The 22,362-nt window shown below is 33.5% G+C and overlaps 1 protein-coding gene across 6 annotated transcripts in view; it reads left to right on the forward strand.

Annotated features, from left to right (window-relative positions):
• LOC115213509 (TWiK family of potassium channels protein 18-like) overlaps nucleotides 1-22,362 on the forward strand; it is a 402,881-nt gene that overhangs the window by 264,933 nt on the left and 115,586 nt on the right. For 5 of the 6 annotated variants that reach the window (XM_036514014.1, XM_029782530.2, XM_029782522.2 and 2 more), the window contains exon 3: nucleotides 4,131-4,203. The exons of the other annotated variant lie outside the window; for it this stretch is intronic. The gene's annotated coding sequence lies outside the window, so the exon portion shown is untranslated. The remainder of the gene's footprint in view (nucleotides 1-4,130; nucleotides 4,204-22,362) is intronic. 6 annotated transcript variants of the gene reach the window in all.

Raw genomic sequence — 22,362 nt, forward strand, 5'->3', positions numbered from 1 at the left:
ACCATTATTATTATTTGTGTGTGTGTGTGTGTGTGTGTGTTTGTTTGCTTGTGTATGAGTATTTGTTTGTGTTTGCTTGTGTGTGTGTTTGTGTGTGTGTAATGTAACTCGTCCTTCGATACTGTCCCCCGTGTCTCGAGCCCTTGTAACCAATACAAGAAATAATCATCGTCATCTTCGTCATCATCATCATTATTATTATTATTATTATTATTATTATTATTATTATTATTATTATTATATGAAGACTCACAACTTATGTTGCTGGGTATGATGGAAAGTGCCAGATGTCCATAGCCAGCAGAATAAGGTGACACTTGTTTACTGGTCATGCTTCAAGAACCCTTGCGAAGAATTCTTGCAGTTCCAAGCAATGCTAATTTTTTGTAGGTGTTCATACTTGCACCGATCTTTTACAGACATGCTGGTACTTGAGAGCTGATACTTCCAAGGTCACCAATTGCTATTGGTATCACATCTTCTCTCTTCATAGACCACATCCTTCGTATTTCCCACTTTAAATCGTCATTGGTGTTTATCTTTTCTTCTTTCACATTGATCTTACTGTCACTGGGGCATGCTATGTCGATAATCATACATATTCTTTCTTCTTTATTTACCTCAACAATATCTGGTTTCTGTTGTCTGGCCAGGTGATCGCATTGGATCATTACATCCTAAAGGATTTTGCAGCCTTCATTTTCGTTGACTCCTTCTGGGGTTTGTTCATACCACGTTTTTGCTCTTTGTAGCCTGTGTTTTCCACAGAGCTCCCAATGGATCGTCCATGCCACATTGTCATGGTGTCGTTTGTATTCGCGTTGTGCTAATTTTGTGTATTCGCTAACGATGTGGACTACCGTTTCAACCCCATCACCACCCATTCTGCATTTGTCGCTATCTGTAATGTTGTCAATTATGCACATCATATAATTGGTTCTTAACGCTTGTTCCTGATCTGCGCTTATGAGGGCTTCTGTCTCTATCTTCAGGTCGTTCATCCTCATCCATAGCCACCGGTCCTCTGTATCTGTCTTGGCGTTCACATCTCCTGAAAACTGACCGTACATTTTTTCCTTCCATGCATTTTCTATTTTTTCTTCATTTCTTGCTTAAATTTTTCTTTAGTTACGCAATGTTCAGCTTTGATGACGCCGGCCTTCTTCGTGTGTTTCAGCAGTGGCTCCACGGCATTCTTCATATATACAACCCTAGGCTATTTTCCTCTACGACTCCACGGCATTTTTATATACCACCCTAGGCTATTTTCCTCAGTGACTCCACAGCATTTATATATACCACCCTAGACTGTTTCCTTCAGAGGCTCCACGGCGTTTGCTATATACCATCCTAGGCTGTTTTCTTCAGTAGCTCTACAGCATTTTTTATATACCGCTCTAATTATTATTATTATTGTTGTTATTTATTATTATTATTATTTATTATTATTACTATTATTACTATTATTATTGTTATTTATTGTTATTACTATTATTACTATAATTTTTATTATTATTATTTTTTTATTATTAGTATTTTATTATTATTATTATTTTTTTATTATTATTATTATTATTATTATTATTATTATTATTATTATTATTATTATTATTATTCTATGTTTGATTTTTGCTTTATATTTGTACAAGTTGGCTCCAAGTCTCACCTAGAGACCTCAAGAGACAACAGGTTGGAAGTTCATGTTGTTCTTATGCCTAGTGTGCCATATATATATATTTTTTGGTGTTGTATTATTATTATTATTATTATTATTTATTATATTATTATTATTATTATTATTATTATTATTATTATTATTATTATTATTATTATTCTATGTTTGATTTTTGCTTTATATTTGTACAAGTTGGCTCCAAGTCTCACCTAGAGACCTCAAGAGACAACAGGTTGGAAGTTCATGTTGTTCTTATGCCTAGTGTGCCATATATATATATTTTTTGGTGTTGTATTATTATTATATTATTATTATTATTATTATTATTGAGTGAGAGAGCAGTTCATGCCATCAAAGTGACACTGGGGTACAAATATACGAAACCCAGTATACCCATCATGACTACCCGTCTGATAAGGGTACACCAGGCACATGCATCACAACCATATGTGCACGACATGGTGATCTCATAACAAGATAAACAGCGCATGACCTTGCGGGTGGGGCCCAGTTAGAATTTTCTTGTGGTTGGGTAACCCATCCCACTCAAAAGGTCCCTGATTAAGGGTTGTTTAAGGATGTTGAATGAAACACCCATGTTTCCAGAGGTGAATCATTCAAACCCCAAAGAATCCCTCTCAACACATGGCTATGATGCTCCCCCACTACTTCTACTCATGATCAGAGATGCACATATCGTTAGCCACTAAGGGACATGCTCAATTGGTTACGGTCAAACAACTGACAAGCAAATCTGTGGTATTGAGCAGAATATTTGCTGTAGCCCATCTTTTATACCAATATACAAACAACGTACATGATAACACTCCCAGTCAGTTAAGATCAGAAGCCATGAGAGCCGCTGCCTGGTATTGCATCTATTATTATTATTATTATTATTATTACTTTTTTTTTTTTCTTCTTTCAAATTTTCTTCCATTTCTTGCCGAGTGTCTTCCCGACTCCTAGGGCAAAGAAACTCATAGTGTATATTGGTAGGCCATTAAACCAAACTCAGTAGTTCGTTCATTTTTTTTTTTTTTTTTTTAAAGTTAAATTAAAATACATGAGCAGCAACAGTTCTCACATCGACAATGCTCTTCTCAATACGTGTGATGTACCAGTTAAGACAATCTTTTGCACTTCTTGCAGGGATGGTAAGCCAGGGATCATTCTCATATAATTTTCGGTTCCCTTCTTGATCATTCCTAGTGCTCCTACGATCACTGGTATTGTAACCGCCTTGAGATGCCACATTTTCTCAATTTCAATGAGTAGGTCTTTATATTTTCTGAGCTTGTCAAACTCCTTCGCTGAGATATTATGATCACAGCGGATGCTCATGTCGATCAATAAGCAAACTTTATTGTTTTGGTCTTTCACAACAATATCTGGTTTATTGGCCTTGATGGTTCGGTCTGTATGTACTGGAAAGTCCCACAGAATGGTTACATTTTCTCCTTCAGTTACAGCCTCAGGGTGGTGATTATACCACTTGTCGGCAGTTTTGATATTGTAATGCCGACTTATTAGCCAGTGGAGATATTGGCCAACTCTGTCATGTCTTAATTTATACTCCACTGGTGCTAAAACTTTACATCCAGAGATTAGGTGGTTCACTGTTTCAATCTAATTATTATTATTATTATTATTATTATTATTATTATTATTATTATTATTATTATTATTATTATTATTATTATATTATTATTATCATTATTATTATTATTATTATTATTATCATCATCATTATTATTTTCATCATTATTATTATTATTATTATCATTATTATCATTATTATTATTATTATTATTATTATTATCATTATTATCATTATTATCATTATTATTATTATTATTATTATTATTATTATTATTATTATTATTATTATCATCATCATCATCATCATAATCATCATTATTTTTATTATTATTAAGGTAACGAAATGCGATGGGCTGTCAGAATCGTTAGCAGCATTGCTTTCGATTATTTACGTTTTGAGTTCAAAACCACTCAAATGCGACTTTACCTTTAATCCTTTCATAGACAGTAAAATAAAGTGCTGAGCAAATACTGAATTCGATGGTGTTGACTGCCTCTCCGCCCTCAAAAGCTATTGAACTTGAATCTAAATTAGAAGCAATTACAAATTTTATTTTGTAACAATCTCTAAAATGAGAAGTACAAGATTCGAACTGTAGGTTGTACTAAGGTATTTGAAAAAAGCAAGGGAATAGTAATGTCCAATAGATAGAAGCTTGTGTTTATACGGAGTAATACAAAAAAAATGAGAGGCAAAAATTTGAGATAGATAATAGTTTTGATAACAATTCTAATTATATATATACAATTACACCAATTTCTGTTTACCTTTGCAATGGTGCTATATAGTATAATGCCATTGATACTGGAATACAAAGACTGCCGATGTGAACTTTACCTTTCATCTTTTCAGGGTCAATAAATTAATACCAATCCATGGAGGTGGATTGCAGTGACTATGACAGCCTCCGATTGGACGCCTCACGGTAATTAAAACTCTTTGCGAATTCAATTCTAGGTATATCTTACTTGGGCGGTTGATGTAATCGATTGCCCAGTTTATGCCCAGCACTTAACAACTTTGCTTTTATTAGCAGAGTCCTACCTGCTCCAAGCTATCGGTCTAGTTCTCCTCTTCATGAGTAAATTCCTATTTTGTTGCCAAAATTCTCGGTGACCCTGTAAAAGTATAACGGATTTTACTTTTTCTCTTGACTAAACAATTTGAAAAATCTAGTGTATAAACGTGAAATTGAGTAAGTGGCTTGGATGTAAGATTACGGGTAATTTCACAGTCATCAATTCACCACAGGAGAATTCCCTGTGAAAAAAAGTTCATCGAGAAGAAAGTTCACCGTGGGGAAAGTGTTATCAAAAACATATATCCACAGTATCTCACAATTAATAGTTAAAAACTATTTTTAATTAAAAAAAAACGCCAAAAAATAACGTGAATTGATGATGGTAAACTTGCTGGGTGTGAAGGTGTATATATACGATAAAACGTTTTTAGAATGTATTATGCATATACCTGCAGTTGCACTTCAACAAATGGTCTCAGTTCAAATCAGCGGCTAGGTATATAATTGAAATGCCCGATTAAAATTCATAAAATAAATAAATTAAGTTCATGAATTATCAAGATAGGAAAGATCTGATGCTTTGAATAAAGATTCTGTTCCAGTCGAAGAGCTACACATATTATAATAGTCGTAGTAGTTTAGAAAGAATATTGTGCGATATTCGGGAAAGCTTTTAGAGTCGAACATATCTTCCATGTTAATGAGAAGCTATTATATCAGTTGAAATTGGTGCATGTTCACTTCTGTTTGAGAAGAGTTATATAGCGGAACGTGTTTGCTGGATTTAGACACAAGAATGTACTTCAAATGTAAAGAATCGTTTCTATAGAGAAATCAAATAACAATGAAGAAAGATACTCAAACGCTGAATAAAGAAAAATGTATTTATTCAAAAGTTTGAATTTAACAAGCTTGAACGCGAATGAAAGATGTAAAGGTCAAATACCTATTAGAAGTTATACCCAAGTGTGATATGCACTGCGATGTACAGAAGTAAGTGATACTCAAAATAAACAATGTTTTATGTGAGTTATAAATTTTGAAGGAAATCACAATTTCTTTGAGTTACGGAGCCACTTTTCCTGGGAGTAATCGGAAAATAAGTATCTGTTAGACAATTATTTCTAATATTCCTTTAAGAATATGAGATGAAGGAAAGATAAATATTCTTTGCATCTTTCGAGCATATGGAATCTCATTTCCTACTATTTTTTCAGCTAACTGAGCAAGATGCAAATGAAGATAGGTGCCTGGTCGATGTTTGATGCAACACCAGCAACGGAATATGATTTAATGTGAACACAAACAGTCCCTTGGATATGAGAATTTGATAATAATACGAATAAAAGATATATTTCTATAAAGTCAGAAAGTACTTAATGCAAATATTGTGCGCAATATTAAATATAAATGCACGAGTTCCCATACATTAAACATGAGAAAATACAGATGACTTAATATCCCAAAATAAGTATGAAAATACGAGAAAATTTTCTGAAAGTATTACATAAATATTATTACAGTGTAATATTATTGAGATATACATATCACTTAAAAATTTTTGGTTAAATAATTCATGTCGCGCGATGCTTCGTGCAAACACAACTCAGAAAACATGACGCTTATATTTTAAGTTTAATATATTTTTCAATAACCTGTGTGAAGCCAACAGTTGAGTAATAATGCTGTAATTTCCGAAAATTTCAGCGAATATTAAACCCTCAGGAGCATATTATTTTTGTAACAGGTCTTGTTTTCCTATTTTTATGTACATTTACATCATTGATCTTTTTGATTAGTTTGTAAACTGTCTTAGGTAACTGTGTAAATTCTCATGAAGCGTGTTATGAAGGGATGATTTGAGAAATATACGATGGACGTTTGAATAAATATGTGAAAAAATTACTTATTCAATCAAGCGTTGTCTTTCACAATATACAGGTTATTAAATATTCATTTTACTTAAATGATTGTAATAATGCCGAATGTGTGGGCGGGAGGTTACGGGTATATACAATAGAAGAGTCTATCATTTATCAATTAATGAATTAATAACTTTCTCTGAAGGAATCAATCCAATATTTTGTCGTAATTTTCGTCCCAGAATCACCCTGACCGGACAAAATTGAGATTAAAGACAAAGCAACAATGAGCATGGCAGAGGCGTGTGGCTTAGTGCTTAAGGCGTTAGACACATGGTCGTGGTTTCAATTCATGGTTCGAGATGGCTTGCGTTCGTGAGCAAAGCACTTTGACATTGCTCCAGTCCAGTCAGTTGGAAGTAATGAATAATCCTGCGGGGGACGGGCGTCTCATCCAGGGAGTGAATACACACACTTCCACGAAAGTCTGGAAACTGGCCGTTATGAACCTACGGGGCTCGAGGAAGGAAGGGTGCTTCATCCTTATGCTTGACCATGGACATCCCCTCATTGTAACTGTGAAAGTGATTTAGTTGATATTTACGCAAGGTACAGTGAAAATACAGAGGCTTCCACACTGGCTAGCTTACTGGGTCTCATTGTTACTCATACCTGAAGCAGAACAGGCCTGCAGGTTTCACCACCAGCAGGCAGAGCTCGAAATCTATATAGTATATTTTCAAGAATCTATACATAGTATATTTTCTAAGACGTTTCTGTACTTGAAATCGATTACAGAGAGTGAAGTAAGCACAGTACTGCACACACTTTTCAAATAGAAGTGTTTCATCCCAGATGACCCATGATTGAGTAGAAGACAAGAATACAAACGATTTTCAAGTTTTCATTCGGAGTATATTTCGACACAGGGGATTCTAGAACAGGTAATCACTCACGAGGTGTTTCATACGAGTTCGATATTGATCATTTTGCCCCAGTGATAAATATCTATCTGTTTGTAAATACGCCTGTAAATATGTATGTATATGTATGTATATATATATATAATTCAATTTGTGTAATCTATATATAAATATAAATAAGCATATATATCTATATTGATATTTATTATATACTATTTTATATGCTTGTATATGCTTGTATATTTGTGTTTGTGTGTGCGCGCTGATGTGGTTATTTGTGTGTGCGTGTATGTGTTTGTGTGTGCGCGCGCGTGCTTTGCTTCTACCGGTTTAGGATATAAGAAAGTTTTGATTTCTTTATTCTTCCATTTCTATAAAGGCTTGAAAAGTTTGCGAGTAAGCAAAATGGTATTTTACAAAGTTTATATGTGTTTAGTAATTGAAGTTTTCAGAAGAGTAAAAGAAATAAATAAAGAAAAATGTAAAATAGCTTCGTATAAGAATAATATCAAGCCAGATAATTCGATAAATCAAAGTTTACCTTGTTCCAACTTGGTCAAATATTTCCATCATTCAAAATATGTTCTTTCAATATCAACAGAAGATAAGCAACCACGTGTACCATATAATTCGATAATTCGATTAATCAATTATCTCCTTCATTCAATGTCTTTTAAGCTAGAAATATTTATACATACGCACATGCATTTATACATACACACAAACACACACGTATGTATGTGTGTGTATACTGAAAGAATTAGAAATAGCAGTCAGAGACTGTTTATTTCCATTGGCTACAAGTGCCCCCACTTGTAGAAAGTGGAAATAAACAGTCTCTGACTGCTATTTCTAATTCTTTCCGTATGCGGCAGAGCAACCTGTTGCCTGCCCTTTTACTTATATACTATATACACTGAACTCCACAGAAGTTCCCGCCTCTAAAGGTCATATTTACATACCGAAATCTACCGGTAAATAATTGTTGGTTGTCTGAAAAACCATCGAAAAAATATTTACCCTTATTATATATATATATATATATATATATATATATATATATATATATATATATATATATATATATATATATATATATTTATATATATATATATATATACATGTGCGTGTAGGTATATACATTATGTGCATATTTATATACATTTGCATAGTTCAAAGTTTTACTTAATCCAATAACACGTTTTTATGTTCATTCACATAAAAGAAATTCTTTTTTGTCCTCGTTCTGGCATATAATGAAATATTTAGAATTTGATATTTAGATAGCATAATGACCCTATTAGATACATTTTAAATTGTTTCTAAGTCTATTAGAACGCAATTAGATTTTTAATTTGAAGCCGAATTGAAAAAATATATGTGTAAAAATACAAGCGTCAATATTAGGAATTTTATTTTATACAGAATTTGTATGCATTCTAATATGTGCGTATCTGTTTAGCATGTCTCTGATGAAAGCACCCTTTGAACTGTGGCTAATAGGAAACAGTTTATACATATATTTATATAGAAATTATACGTGAGGCGTGGTTATGTGTAAGAGGTTTCCTTCCCAACCTCATGGCTCTAGGATCAATCCGAATGCGTGACACCTTGGTCGAGTCTTAGGCCAACCCATCCAGCGGGTGTGAATTTAGTAGACGGCCATTGAAAGAAAAAGTTAATCGTGTTTCAAATGGCGTAGGAACAATTTAACATGTATATAATTATAGGATCATTATACTATCTAAATACCAAATTCTAAATATTTTTAATATATACCAGAGCAAGGAAAATGTTTAATTTCTTTTATTCTATTTTTTTTTTCGAAAAATATAAATCCGGCGAAGAAGCACAATCTAAGAAGTAGACCAGTCTATATTAATCACTGGTGAATGTCGATTTATAGGGATACCGTAGGTTTTTCGCCATAAAGGGTACCGCCTCCATGTTTTAGGATACCATATGCCAACAGGTCTTAGGGTCTGAAGATACGCCATTTATGGCGAGAAACCCAGGGTAACCCTATACACCACCTTCACCAGTAATTTATATATATATAGTAAAGATTATTTGCCAACAGAATGTGACGGTCCCGTAAAGGACATTGTTACTGTTGTTTAAGCCCCAGGAAAACATCTTTTCTAGCTGGCTACCGACACACAGTCTATGTCTGTATACTATTTGCAAGGGAAGTCATCGTTCCCATCTCCAGCCTTACATGATACTCACAAAGCAGAGCAATAATTTCTCACAGTAGCAATGTTATTAACCGTAATTCATTCCCAGAAAAATATTTTACCTATAAAATTTGTAATACTTGTAAATAAATTGCAATAAACAACATTAGAATGTAAAAAAAAAATTATGTAAAGTAAAAGAATGTGAAGATATTTATAAAAAAAATATTATAATCGTTTTCTGTAACCTTTTCACTCGCATTAGACTCGCATACACCATCACTTGAAGACGCGATCGCCGATTCACAAGCACTCGTAGACGTACTTGTAGATTTCTCTTTAAAATACAAATCTAGAGTTGTTTGCTTAGAAGAAGCCTTTTTTCGTTTTTTTCGCTCTCTATAAATTTCTCGGTAATACGCAGATGCATTTCTTATGATAGTATAAACTTTTGCACTTCGTTAAAAATTGTGATCTGGTGCTTGAAAAATATAACTCGTAAAATCGGGGTGTTGTAAAGCGGGTCCTCGCAAAGTGAGATATCACTATCTATGTATGTGCTAGTGTGTGTGTTTGTGTGCGTGCGTGTTTCTGAATGTGTGAGTGTTCCGTCAGCGATTTGGTAAAAGTGACCAAAAGAGAATAAAAATTACGTGCTGAGGTCGATTCGTACGACGAAAATTCTTCAAAGTGGTGTGCCAGACTGGGTGCAGTCAGTCCAATGACTGAAGCAAATAAAAGATAAAAGATGGAAGATATGTAAATTAAAAGAAAATAAGAAATTGATTTGTGAACAAAATTTGCAACCAGAAAATGGCGACCTTAAGTTGAAAACACCTGCTGAAGATAAAACAGTGGTCCTGTCAAGTCGCTAGAAGATAGTAGGAGTGCACTCCCTTGCTTACAACATATATATATAGGATGCAAACTGCATCGATAACCAGCAAGTGGAGGCGTCCTCTTCAGTTTGAAAATGGTCGTAATTCGGTTCGTACGGGATAGCCATATTGAAGTGGCGACAAACATTCTTTCTGACTATAGTTACTACTTCTAACTAGCTACTTTGCTTGTTGCAAGATCAGTGACTGATTGTCACTTATTTTTCCTATATATTGCGAGCTGGAACAGACTATTGCTATCTCTAACGGACAGGAGTCCGCCAATGAGGATGCATCCGAAACTGAGTGGTCTGACGGTCCTGTCAAGTCGCTAGAAGATGGTAGGGTTACGCTACGATGTTTAAAAATGGTCGTAATTCGGTTCGTACGGGATAGCCATATTGAAGTGGCGACAAACATTCCTTCTGACTATAGTTACTACTTCTAACTAGCTACTTTGCTTGTTGCAAGATCAGTGACTGATTGTCACTTATTTTTCCTATATATTGCGAGCTGGAACAGACTATTGTTATCTCTAACGGACAGGAGTCCGCCAATGAGGATGCACCCGAAACTGAGTGGTCTGACGGTCCTGTCAAGTCGCTAGAAGATGGTAGGGTTACGCTACCCTGCTTGCAATATATATCGGGTGCAAACTGCATTGATAACCATTTACGCTATTTATTATACTCGAACCACGTTACAGCACTCAGTGGTTGCATTCCAACGTCTGGCAAGCTGTGAGCGAAAGTGTCAGTTACAGCAGAATCGCAAATGAATAGGAGATTCGAATGTTGTAGGAAACATAACATTCTCCCCAGGAATTAAATATCGCAGTAGTCCAGCGTGGTGGGTTCAAAAGTTGTACATATGCGCCCGCTGCGACTGGAATGTTATATATGTGTGTGTATCTGTGCGTGTGCTTGTCTGTGTATCTGTGTGTCAGTGTGTGTCTCTGTGCGTGTTTGTGCAAGTGTATGTACGTATGAATGAATATATATTCAGAACAAAATGGCTGAGATATAATTAGAAGTATGTAGAAACAGAAATGAAAATATAATCAAGTAAATTTGTGTAAATACAAAAGCGACCTCTAAATCTGCTTGTGAATGTGTTTGCGCGTGTATTTATACACATATATCCATCCAACCATACAGCCTAACTATATATACATATATATATATATATATAATATATATATATATATATTATATATATATATATATATAATATATATATATATAAACATGCGCACACATATATATATATATATAGTGAGATAGTGAATGAACAACAGAGGCTATTAAATAGCGTATATAATTGATCAATTACTTTACATTACGTATACTCGTATCATAGTCGATTGTTGAAAGTAAACGTCTTGGATTCTAATCAATGACAAGATAAATCTCTGTTGTTCAATGGATCAAATAGGTATAATTCCGCTCTTCTTTTTTTATCTCTTCCGCATTCTATTCACTGGCCTGGAATGCATTTCGTTGCTGTGACGGAATTAGCCTACTATTGTTCTTTTTTTGTCTTTCTTTTAAGGATTAGACACAATTATTCGGTTTTATTCATGTGTATGAATAGCATTTTCGTTCTGTTTGTCAACAGACATTTTGAATATAATTAGAGACTTGTAACCTATTTCATTTTAAGCTCGTTTTGCTTGGTAATTAATTGTAACGAAGGAAGTGGGGACTCTGAAGTAAAAGAGTCACTTAAATCATATCGACTGGCTCTAAATGACGTATCCTTCCTTCCGCACATTAGTCGTATAGATCAAAAAAATTAATATGAGGCAACAATAGGAGCTCTAAAATGATCGCTCGAATTTCTCGAAATAACAGCCAAATTTCTTTTAAATCAGACCTCCATTCTTAAGCCCTCGGCTATCTTCACCGGACTGCACTTAGTCTCTGTCAATCATGCTGATCGTCAACTGAAAATAAATTCCATTTCTTCCTCCCACCACTCTCAGAAATCCGAGAATACTTGTCATTCACATTAGTTTCCATTCGTCACTTAATCATCCTCTTCATAAGGATATATATATATCTTATAATGGGATATTTTCTTCTCATTAGTATATATTTTTTTCCGCATCCATATATATTTTCTCATTCGTATATATATTTCATTTTACAGAATCTTTCCAGCTTGAACTTCCATAAGGCAAACTGGAAACAAATTGAGAAAGATTCGCTTGTAGTTTCATCGCGTAACTGTTTGAGGACACCGGCGATATCTTCTAATTACTGCAGGCACACAGATACACAAACAAAACTGATTTTGTTTACACTGACAAGTCTGTCCCATGTCATATATTTAAACAGTATTTGATAGTTGTCAAAGATTTTATACAGTTTCTGGGGAAAATACATATAGACTAATTATTGCAGATGTAAATGTGTACGTTGTAAGCGTTGTATTTTTAATGATTCGATCAGATTCTTAATCTCATACGACGCTTCCTATCTGGTAGTTTATAATCCAATTATATTGGTTTCACCAATCTTAGTTCAAGGAAATGACTACCATATTAAAACAAATGAGTAGAAGGCATTTACAAGCAAATAAGAAAAAGGAGAAGAAAGAAAAGAAAACAACTCCTGATTTATTTTGTTCTCTGTTAATGCAAAAGATTATTCTTGCGATCGATAGGAAACTACTGCGTCAACAGTAAAATAAACGGATGTCAGACATGATTTCGTTCTCGCAATCTTTCGCAAAGTAATACCGTCTTGTTGATGCGGTTTGTTAATTACAAGAACTGAAGTGTAAACGGGAAAAACAAAACACACGCGTCAACTAAATTTCTATTTAAGCTTCTTTAGGTATATTTTTATGTTTTTATTGTTGTTTGTCTATTGTCAGGTCAGCAATGGGATTCACATTGTTTTCTGTATCCCGCCCCTATTCAAGACTGTAATTCGCTATTTAAATTAAATCTCATTTTTTATTTTTTTTTAGCTAGCGGTAAGACACACTACGTGTTAGCTCGTATTCTTTGTTGACTCTCTTGAAATGCAGAACAGTGATAGTTTTAATAATATTACTGAAGCTTTTTTTTTTATATTTCCATATATATATTTATACAATGTATTGTGATTAGAATAAAAGTGGTATATTTCACAGTATTGCGTCGAAATATTCTAGAAGTGTTATAGATAGTCTCTTGTGAAGATTAAAAATAACTATCGAGTTAAACAACAGGTAATTTTTCAGGTCAAGCATTTTTAATTCATGTATAATTCAGCTGCGAAGATGTAGTGCGTGCAGATAATGATAATGTAAAATTGTGCAATGTTTTAACCAAAGACGAATTATCTGCAAGTTAGGTCCGCCTTGTGCAACTGGCATAAATATCAACATCATATTACCTGAGCCAAGAGTAGCCATTGATTTGTCGCTCGACGAGCTAGAGAAATTTTTTCGGACCACACCCTGTATGAAGGTGTGATTAGCATTTTGTATATAGTTGAATATACTGGACAGTGAACTCCTGGATACAAAAATTTGAGAATGTTGATTTAAATATTATTCGTATCAAAACAGATAGCATATGACCTGAATAAAATCTGCTTAGTTTAATGAAGATTAAAACGGATATATATATATATATATATATATATATGTGTGTGTGTGTGAGTGTGTGTGTGTGTGTGTGTGTGTGTGTGTGTGTGTATTCACATTTATTTTATATTTCTCACACTCAGTACAGCATGTTTATTTATCGCAATATATCTTAAACCATTAAACCGGCTATTTCCTGTATATATATTGTAAATGTAAACAAAATCATAATCCTTGAAATATAGTAGTTATTTTATCATTTCTTAATGTGCTTCCAGTGCTGTAAAGAAAATAGTAATATGTTATATACCTGCTTAAAATGTACACTTTTGAAATTTAATTTCGTTACAAGGTAGTGCTCCAGAATGGACTGAAACCAATAAAAATGATTATATCAGCTCAGTTATTAATTTCATGTTAAGCTATCGATGTAATTATAAAGAAACAATAAAGAATAATGGTAATTCGTAACAGATTCTGGTTTCCTTCAACTTCTATAATAATTAATATGAACATTTATAAAGATGAAAAGATGTGAATAGAAGATAAACGCTCTAAAGAATTGACCATATTAAAAATAAAATAAAAAGTAAGTGATTGCTCTCCGAGTCCGATTATATCTGTAGTAAAAGATAACAGAACCAGGAGGCAATTTAAGTCTCCTGAGTACCACTGGACAGATGGGAACTGAGTGGTTCTCCGTCGGTCAGTAGCCGTTATTGAGTAAGAGATTTAGCTCATTGCACAGTTTTCACTAACACCCGATTCTTTGATGCGTTAGGCGGATTCACTCAGCACACACCCGGTCTATAAGTATTGTAATTTTGCAACATGTCATTATGTCTTATCGGCTATACTAAACTATGAAGAAATGTATGTTCTTTAATCTATTTAGATCAGGAGTTCCCAACTATTTTTTTTTACCTATGGAGCCTTTGATTACTATTGTATTCTGGTAGAGCCCCTTTGATTACTATTTTCTACAGGTGCACTCCATAGCCATCCAATGTTTAAAAAGTAGTTTTATAGACACTTCATCCAAAATGCTATTTTGTTTTTCACTTATTCCCTTGTTCAGGTAGAATTATGTAAGATGTTAGAGAAAGAAACACATCTATTGTAATACATACCAAACAAACATCTAATGCAAAATTTTTCAGAGGCCGTTAAAATACTATTGTGGATGCCCAATTTATATTTTGTTGGGTGGACCCCCAAAGATCTTATATGGACCCCTTAAGATCTTATAGGGGTTATATGGGTCCCAGTTGAGAACCCCTGTATTAAATGAATAAATAATGACAGATGTTCTGGAGGATTTTGAAAGCGCTATAAAGATTGCAGACGACATTAATTTGTTAAGATTAAAATTAATCTCGAAAATATTAATTATTGCTTATGTGCAGAAATCCATACGTGACAAACGTCATATCATGATAACAAGAAAATTATAAGGCACAAAAAGAAAATGACTCTCCCCAGACACAACTAGAAAATAATGACTATTCGTTATTGTTTATATGGACCCCGTATATAAAGTTCAAATCAATAACACGTTGTTAGGACCGATTGAGGTATCCACTTCGATTCTCTAATCAACGAACATGTTGCATATGAAACGGAGATAAAAAGTATGCCTGGCTAATTAATAACAGGATTAGATTTTATGCAAGAAAATTATGAATAATAACATATAAATCCTTTTTTTCAATTTGGGGATTGATTGCATCATTAATAAAACGTATCCCGACTGAGATGGACAATGCCTATATATCTTCAAAGTTAATAAATTTGACCAGGCAATTGCTTGGAAATAAGTGGCTACATGAATATATTCGGCTCAGTGTTAAGTGAGCTGAAGAAATTAATTTTCGAAAGGAATTTCACAATGTGCTGATGAAGTATATACTCTCAGTAAGAAATATATTATATAATAGACAGATTCTTTATACTCATTAATGCTTCTAAAATAAGTGACTGGGTGATGTCTCGTGCCAGAGTTCAGAGCAAGATCAAAAGTTAATGGCCAGTTTAATTAGCCATAAGCTATCCGTACGAAACAGTTGCTCTTGCCTATAATTTTATTAAAGAATTACAGTGAATTGGTGAATTGTTCGTTGATTTGTAGTGTTGCAATCAAATCTTAACTTTCTATGAAGGTAATCCGTTCTTAGATGAATACTTGTACGGTATTTCAATAAATTTTGATTTATTGATAATAATGACGTCATTTTCTGTTTAGTACTAAAAACGATGGCTACTTAATATTCAATATATAAAATAATATAATAGAATCCTTAATTATTTCATACTATTTGAACTCATATGTATATGTATATATGTAGGTATATACATCTTTATATATGTGTATGTATGAGTGTTTGTGTGTTGATTTTATCCGGATAACATTTGCTATGGGTGTTTTGAAATGTCTATCAAAACTTAACTGAGTATAAATATAAGATATCAGATTCCAGTTGAAGAATTTATAAATGCAATTTCGTATTTGCTAATTTCCACGTTATGCGAATAAAATTATCTGATACGGGATCTGATATAAGATGTTCTTTTAGCTTTATGTTCATGGAATTTGTAGAAAGATGTATGAAAATGATTTATTTACAACCGATATGGTTGTGTTCTTCAATTAGAAGCACTTTGCTGTTGGAATTAAAATATGAAATTCCTATGAAGATAAATGTGGAGGTATTCAAGAAAGAAAATTTTGAGAAGAAGCGTCTCTCATTGCAAATCCACAGAAAGATTTCAGTAAGATAAGTTCTTAATACTTCCGTTTGAATAGAGATACAATCTGTTAAATCTGGTATTGCTTTGAGATATGACGAGTCTCAAATTTGAAATATAATATACAGGTTCTATTTAGATGGAAAAACTTTTCTGAATATATGCACGACTCATCAACATTCATAAACTGACCGCATTATGAAGAATCATCTTATCTTTGTAGTTTTATTCAGTACAATATTATCATTGCTTCACATTTGAGTGGTTACTCACTCGTTTCCAACCGGCTAATCATTGGCTCATTGAATTTTTGACGACGAGAGTAACAAAGATGTCACTGATCTTTTTTCTTTCTCTTCCTTTTTATTTTTTTCGGTTCCTATCAAGTGTTATAATATTTTGATGTAGAATATAAACATCTACGTGAAAAAGCACGGTTGTATGAACGGAACAATTCTTGCATTAATACTTTGAACTAAAATTAACAATGCTTTCAGTGTTACTCTCTTATATTACATGCCTTCCAATTTCGTAGGTGCACATACTTTTAAGAATTAATTTTAGAATGTATTTCAATTCATCTCTCAGTGTATGCATTTGGTTTAGAATCACAAGGGATAAATATATCACATTCGTGGTAATTATTTCACATCTATCTATCTATCTATCTATCTATCTATCTATCTATCTATCTATCTATCTATCTATCTATCGATCTATCTATCTATCTCTATCTCTCTCTCTCTCTCTCTCTCTCTCTATATATATATATATATATATATATATATATATATATATCATATATATTAAATTAGAGATAAAATCACTACTAGGCAAATCAAACAGTGAAAATCATAAGCCAATACATAGAAATAAAATTAATTAAAAAATATAAAAATATAAAAATCCAAATTTTACTCTATATCTTATTAAACTTTTAATACTTTTTGATAGTTTATAAAAAATAAATAAATATAAAAATATAAAAATATAAAAATATAAAAAATATAATTTTTTTTAAATATTAAAAAAAAATAAATAAATATAAATTTTAAAAAAAATAAATAAATATAAATTTTAAAAAAAATAAATAAATAATTAAATAAAATAATAATAAAAATATATATATATTTATAACTTATAAGTTTAAATTATTAATTTAAATAATTTTTTTAAATGTTAACTTTAATTTAAATATTTTAATTGGATTTTTATATTTTATATTTTATATTTTTTTAATTAATTTTATTTCTATTTATTGGCTTATGATTTTCACTGTTTGATTTGCCTAGTAGTGGTTTTATTTCTAATTTAATATAATATATATTATACAATAAAATTAGATTTAATCCTAAATCTAATTTTTCCCTGTAAGTTTGGATTTACTCCCTAATATTATATATATAATATATATATATATATATATATATATATATATATATATATATATATATATATATATATTTATCTATCTATTTATCTATCTATTTATCTGTCTGTTTGTCTGTTTGTCTGCCTGTGTGTCAATCTGTCTGCCTGTCTGTTTATCTCTTTTTCTCTAGCTGAAATTGTATGGGTGTACGCAGATGTGTATCTATATATGTATGAATATATATGCATACATATGCACACATATAGTGACATCAAGACAACCAATGCTTTTCTCAGAAACTTTCATCTACGCGAAGTATAAGAGATCGACTAACATCGTAAAATAAAGTACATGACAAATCTAGTGCTCATAATGGAATTTTCGCTGAAGTATACTTGAGTAACATGCAAAAATGCTAGTTCTAAAATATCTCTAAGAGATCAGCGCAGCAGTTGTAGTGAGAAGTAATATTCGTAGCCACTTTAATATGGCTGTCCGTTTCAGCGGACTCTACTGCGATTTCTTGACCAGTCTTCTTGGAGTTAAGAAATTGTAGAATCCGCTCGAACGGACACCCATGTTAAAGTGGCTATGAATATTACTTAAACATGAATAGTTTCCTATTAAGCTATTGCGGCTATATTTTACATGTCCCCACCTTGGTAGCTAGGCAAATTCTACACACTCGCCAGAGATCTTAGAATTTAACCCCACGATTCCGAGTTCGATTCCAGGCAGTGACCTGAATAATAATAATAATAATAATAATAATAATAATGATGATGATGATGATGATGATGATGATGGTGGTGGTGGTGGTGGTGGTGGTGGTGGTGGTGATAATGATGATGATGATGATGGTGATGATGATGATGATGACAACAACAACAACAGCGAAAAATACCTTAGGAATGAGAACCCAGGTTCGAAATTTCCCCAAGACACTTGAAAGCTGCAGGGCATATCAGTCGAAACGTTGTGTTAACAACAAACAAGATGAGGACAAATATCCGTCAAATGTAAATAATGTAAATAATGTACAGAAAAACTTGTCTGACGATCTGACAGTCATTCCAATTCGTGCTCTGGCTATGCAGTTTATGTTAAAGACCTCCGAACGGTTGTATGGTAAAACTAACTTCTTTAATAGCATTTGAATTCGAAACGCGAGGATTCGCAAGCAAATACTACAAGGTGTTTTGCCCTACACTCTGGTGAATTTGCTAATATGCCATTGTTTTCTTTGCTGCATCAGTAGCTACAGTAGCTACAGCAAATACGTTTGATTTATTTTACTAATCCCGTAAGAATGAAAGGTAATATTTCGACCAAATTTGAACTCAGAGCGTGAAGGCATAGTTGTTCCATACTCTAATGAATCTGACAGCATGCCACCTGTTCGTGGCATCAGTAGCTACAGTAGCTACAGCAAAAAAAAAACGTTTGATTTATTTTACTAATCCCGTAAGAATGAAAGTTAATATTTCGATCAAATTTGAACTCAGAGCGTGTAGGCATAGTTGTTCCATACTCTAATGAATCTGACAGCATGCCACCTGTTCGTCGCTACATCATTAATGACAGCAATTAATGCGAGAAGCTTATGGTTCATACACTAATTGAATTCTGAAATTCAATCTAAAGCGAAGCTTCCTGTTGCCTTTCTTGACAGACACTAAATTTCTAGGTGATGATAACTTTGAATATCCATTCGGTTTTAACAACGTCATTTGTTTCATCGTTATACAGTGGGAATTTGGAAATCCATTAAAACGCATTCTACTTCAGTGAACGTGCAAACTCTGCGTTCGAAACGTTATTATTGCAAAACGTTAGTTTCTTTTAATTTACTCCCGAAGCTGTACAAATATTTGTTAGTCAGAAAGTTTTTATTTGCTATATTGGTTTTCTATATATAAATAATTTGTCAAAGCATGGTTTATTCATGACATCATACTGGAAGAGTAACCTCGCGTTGTCTTTCATGTGCATTCATTTAATTAATCCCGTTAAAATGATACACAAAATGATGAGGATGATGATAGTGGAGTCTGGTCTTTTTGGTGGTGATGTTAGTGACAGTCGTATATTTGGTGGTGGTGGTGGTGGTGGTGATGGGCGACTTTAACGCAAATTATGTGATCATGATAACTGTGACAACGACGACGACGATAAAGACGATAACGACGGGGATGATGATGTTGACGATGACGATGATGATGATGATGATGATGATGATGATGATATTGACGATGGCATCGCTGCCAACTCTTATGGTCGTGGTGGGCGTAACAGGTAAGAGGGCTTCGAAGTGGTGGGTACAGCAGTCATGCTAATCATTACTATAATATTGATTTTTGGAGATCAAGTACATATCTGGGGAAGTGATGCGGTTCACTTGATCGACAATTAGTTCTTTAATTTATCCATACCAGAACGATGAAAGGTAAATTCGATCTCTGCGGGATTCGAATCATGAAGATAACACTGCTGACATAAAGAGTGCATCTGAGGTCAGGTTGTACTCGTTGATAACGCATAAACGTTAGCAAGTAGTGGTGGTGGTGGTAGTAGTAGTAGTAGTAGTAGTAGTAGTAGTAGTAGTAGTAGCAGCAGCAACAGCAGCAGCAGTAGCAGCAGTAGTAGTAGTAGTAGCAACAGCAGCAGCAGTAGTAGGAGGAGGAGGAGGAATTGACCGGGAAGGAGCAATAGTTGCTGGTATTATCGCCTCGTTATCGCACCCGACAAAAGTGTCATGAAAGACTTCCCAATCGTCACCCATTCTGTTTGAAGCAGTGTAAATGTTGTGCATCTCTTATGAGGTAGTAGGAGGAAGGTGTGAAGAAAAGTGAGTGAGAGTTAGAGTCCGAATGAGAAGTAGGGTAGGAGTAAGGGAAGAACAGAGATGATAGTAGAGTGCTTGCTTGTAGTAACGATAATTAAAATAATTGTAGTAATAGCGTTGAGAGAGAAGGTGATGTTTATTGGCGGTGGTAATTATCCAGTCGTGCGACGGAATTGATATGGTGTTTTGGAAGGACTTCATAAAAATGCTATGGACAAACATATGGAGAAGGAGGAGAAAGGAAGAAACAAATGGTGTATGTTTTGATGATGAAGATGGTGATTCTGATGGGGAAGGTGGTTCATGTGTGGAGCCAGTGTTAATGGTATTAGTGGTGAAAATGATAGTGGTAATAGCAGTTATAGTGAAATCGGTGGTGGAAGTGATAGAAGAGGTGGTGGTGGTGGTGGTGGTGGTGGTAGTGGTGGTGGTAGGAGCGGCGAAGGCAGTGTCAGTGGTGATGGAAGTGGGGATTGCTATAATGGCTGTAATGATGGTGGCAGCGAGGGTGGCCGTGGATGTCTCAGCGGAGGCAGAAATGGTGGCAGAGGTAGTAGTATTAAGAAGGTGACGCATGTAAGAGAGTAGTTATTTACTTGAAGTAGTAGCAATGTTTTATAGTTCACCATTTTACAGCTAATCGATAATTGACATTCTAGAAATGACCACCCTCTCATGTGTTTCACGAAATGTGTACGCCGAGCTATCTTTAACCCATGTGATTTTAATATGATACAGTGTGATTTGCGATAGATATGGCTGCTATATTTAGCACATCAAGTGATCACGCTAAGAGTCACACGTAGTAATTATTTTATCAAAGAGGTGACAGAAATTGTCCATAACACCTTTATCATTGTCGACTGATTGTGTAATTATGTGTAATAATTTCTCACCAATAGAGAAAATTATTAAGTAACTATTTATGGGAATATCAGTTTCTGAATTTCAGCAGAAATATCATCTAACATTGCTTATTATATAATGTATAGAAACACCTTTGAACTCGTGCACTTTGCAGAAAGAGCGATTCTATGGCTATACCCACATACATATACGTTTATATTTATCCCTGTGCAAATCTATGCGTGTGTCATTGTGTGAGTGTGTAGGTATGATAGATCGCTAGCCACTAAACCTTTTTCTATTTTCTCACACCGTATATTTCTGTGTTCCTTTCTGTCGAAGAGCGTAGGCTCGAAACGTAAAAGACTTTCTCACTTCCCGAGCGTTAAACTAATACATCTGTTTGTTGTTTACACACCCGTCTTCGTCGTTTTTTTTTGTGTGTGTAAATTCTCTCTCTATATATATATGTAATGCGGGAAGGACTTTTCAACGAAGTCGCGTCTTGTATTTGCCTTCAGAATGTGGAGTAGTTGAAACAGGGACAACTGAGGAAGGGGAATATTCTTTATGTTGTATATCTCGTTTCTCTGTTTGTTTGTTTTTTTCGTTGTTCGAAAAAAAGTTCGTTTCTATGTTTTTGCTGTACCGATATATGCATGTATATATACATATATATGTAGGTATGTACATATATCTATGTATATATGCATATAATTATATATTATTTATATTATTATATGATCAAACGCCACGCATCATTTTCCAAGTATATATATATATATATATAATATATATATATACACACACACATACATACATACATACATACA

This window comes from Octopus sinensis, linkage group LG1, assembly GCF_006345805.1.
Source record: "Octopus sinensis linkage group LG1, ASM634580v1, whole genome shotgun sequence".
NCBI classification, from domain to species: domain Eukaryota; kingdom Metazoa; phylum Mollusca; class Cephalopoda; order Octopoda; family Octopodidae; genus Octopus; species Octopus sinensis.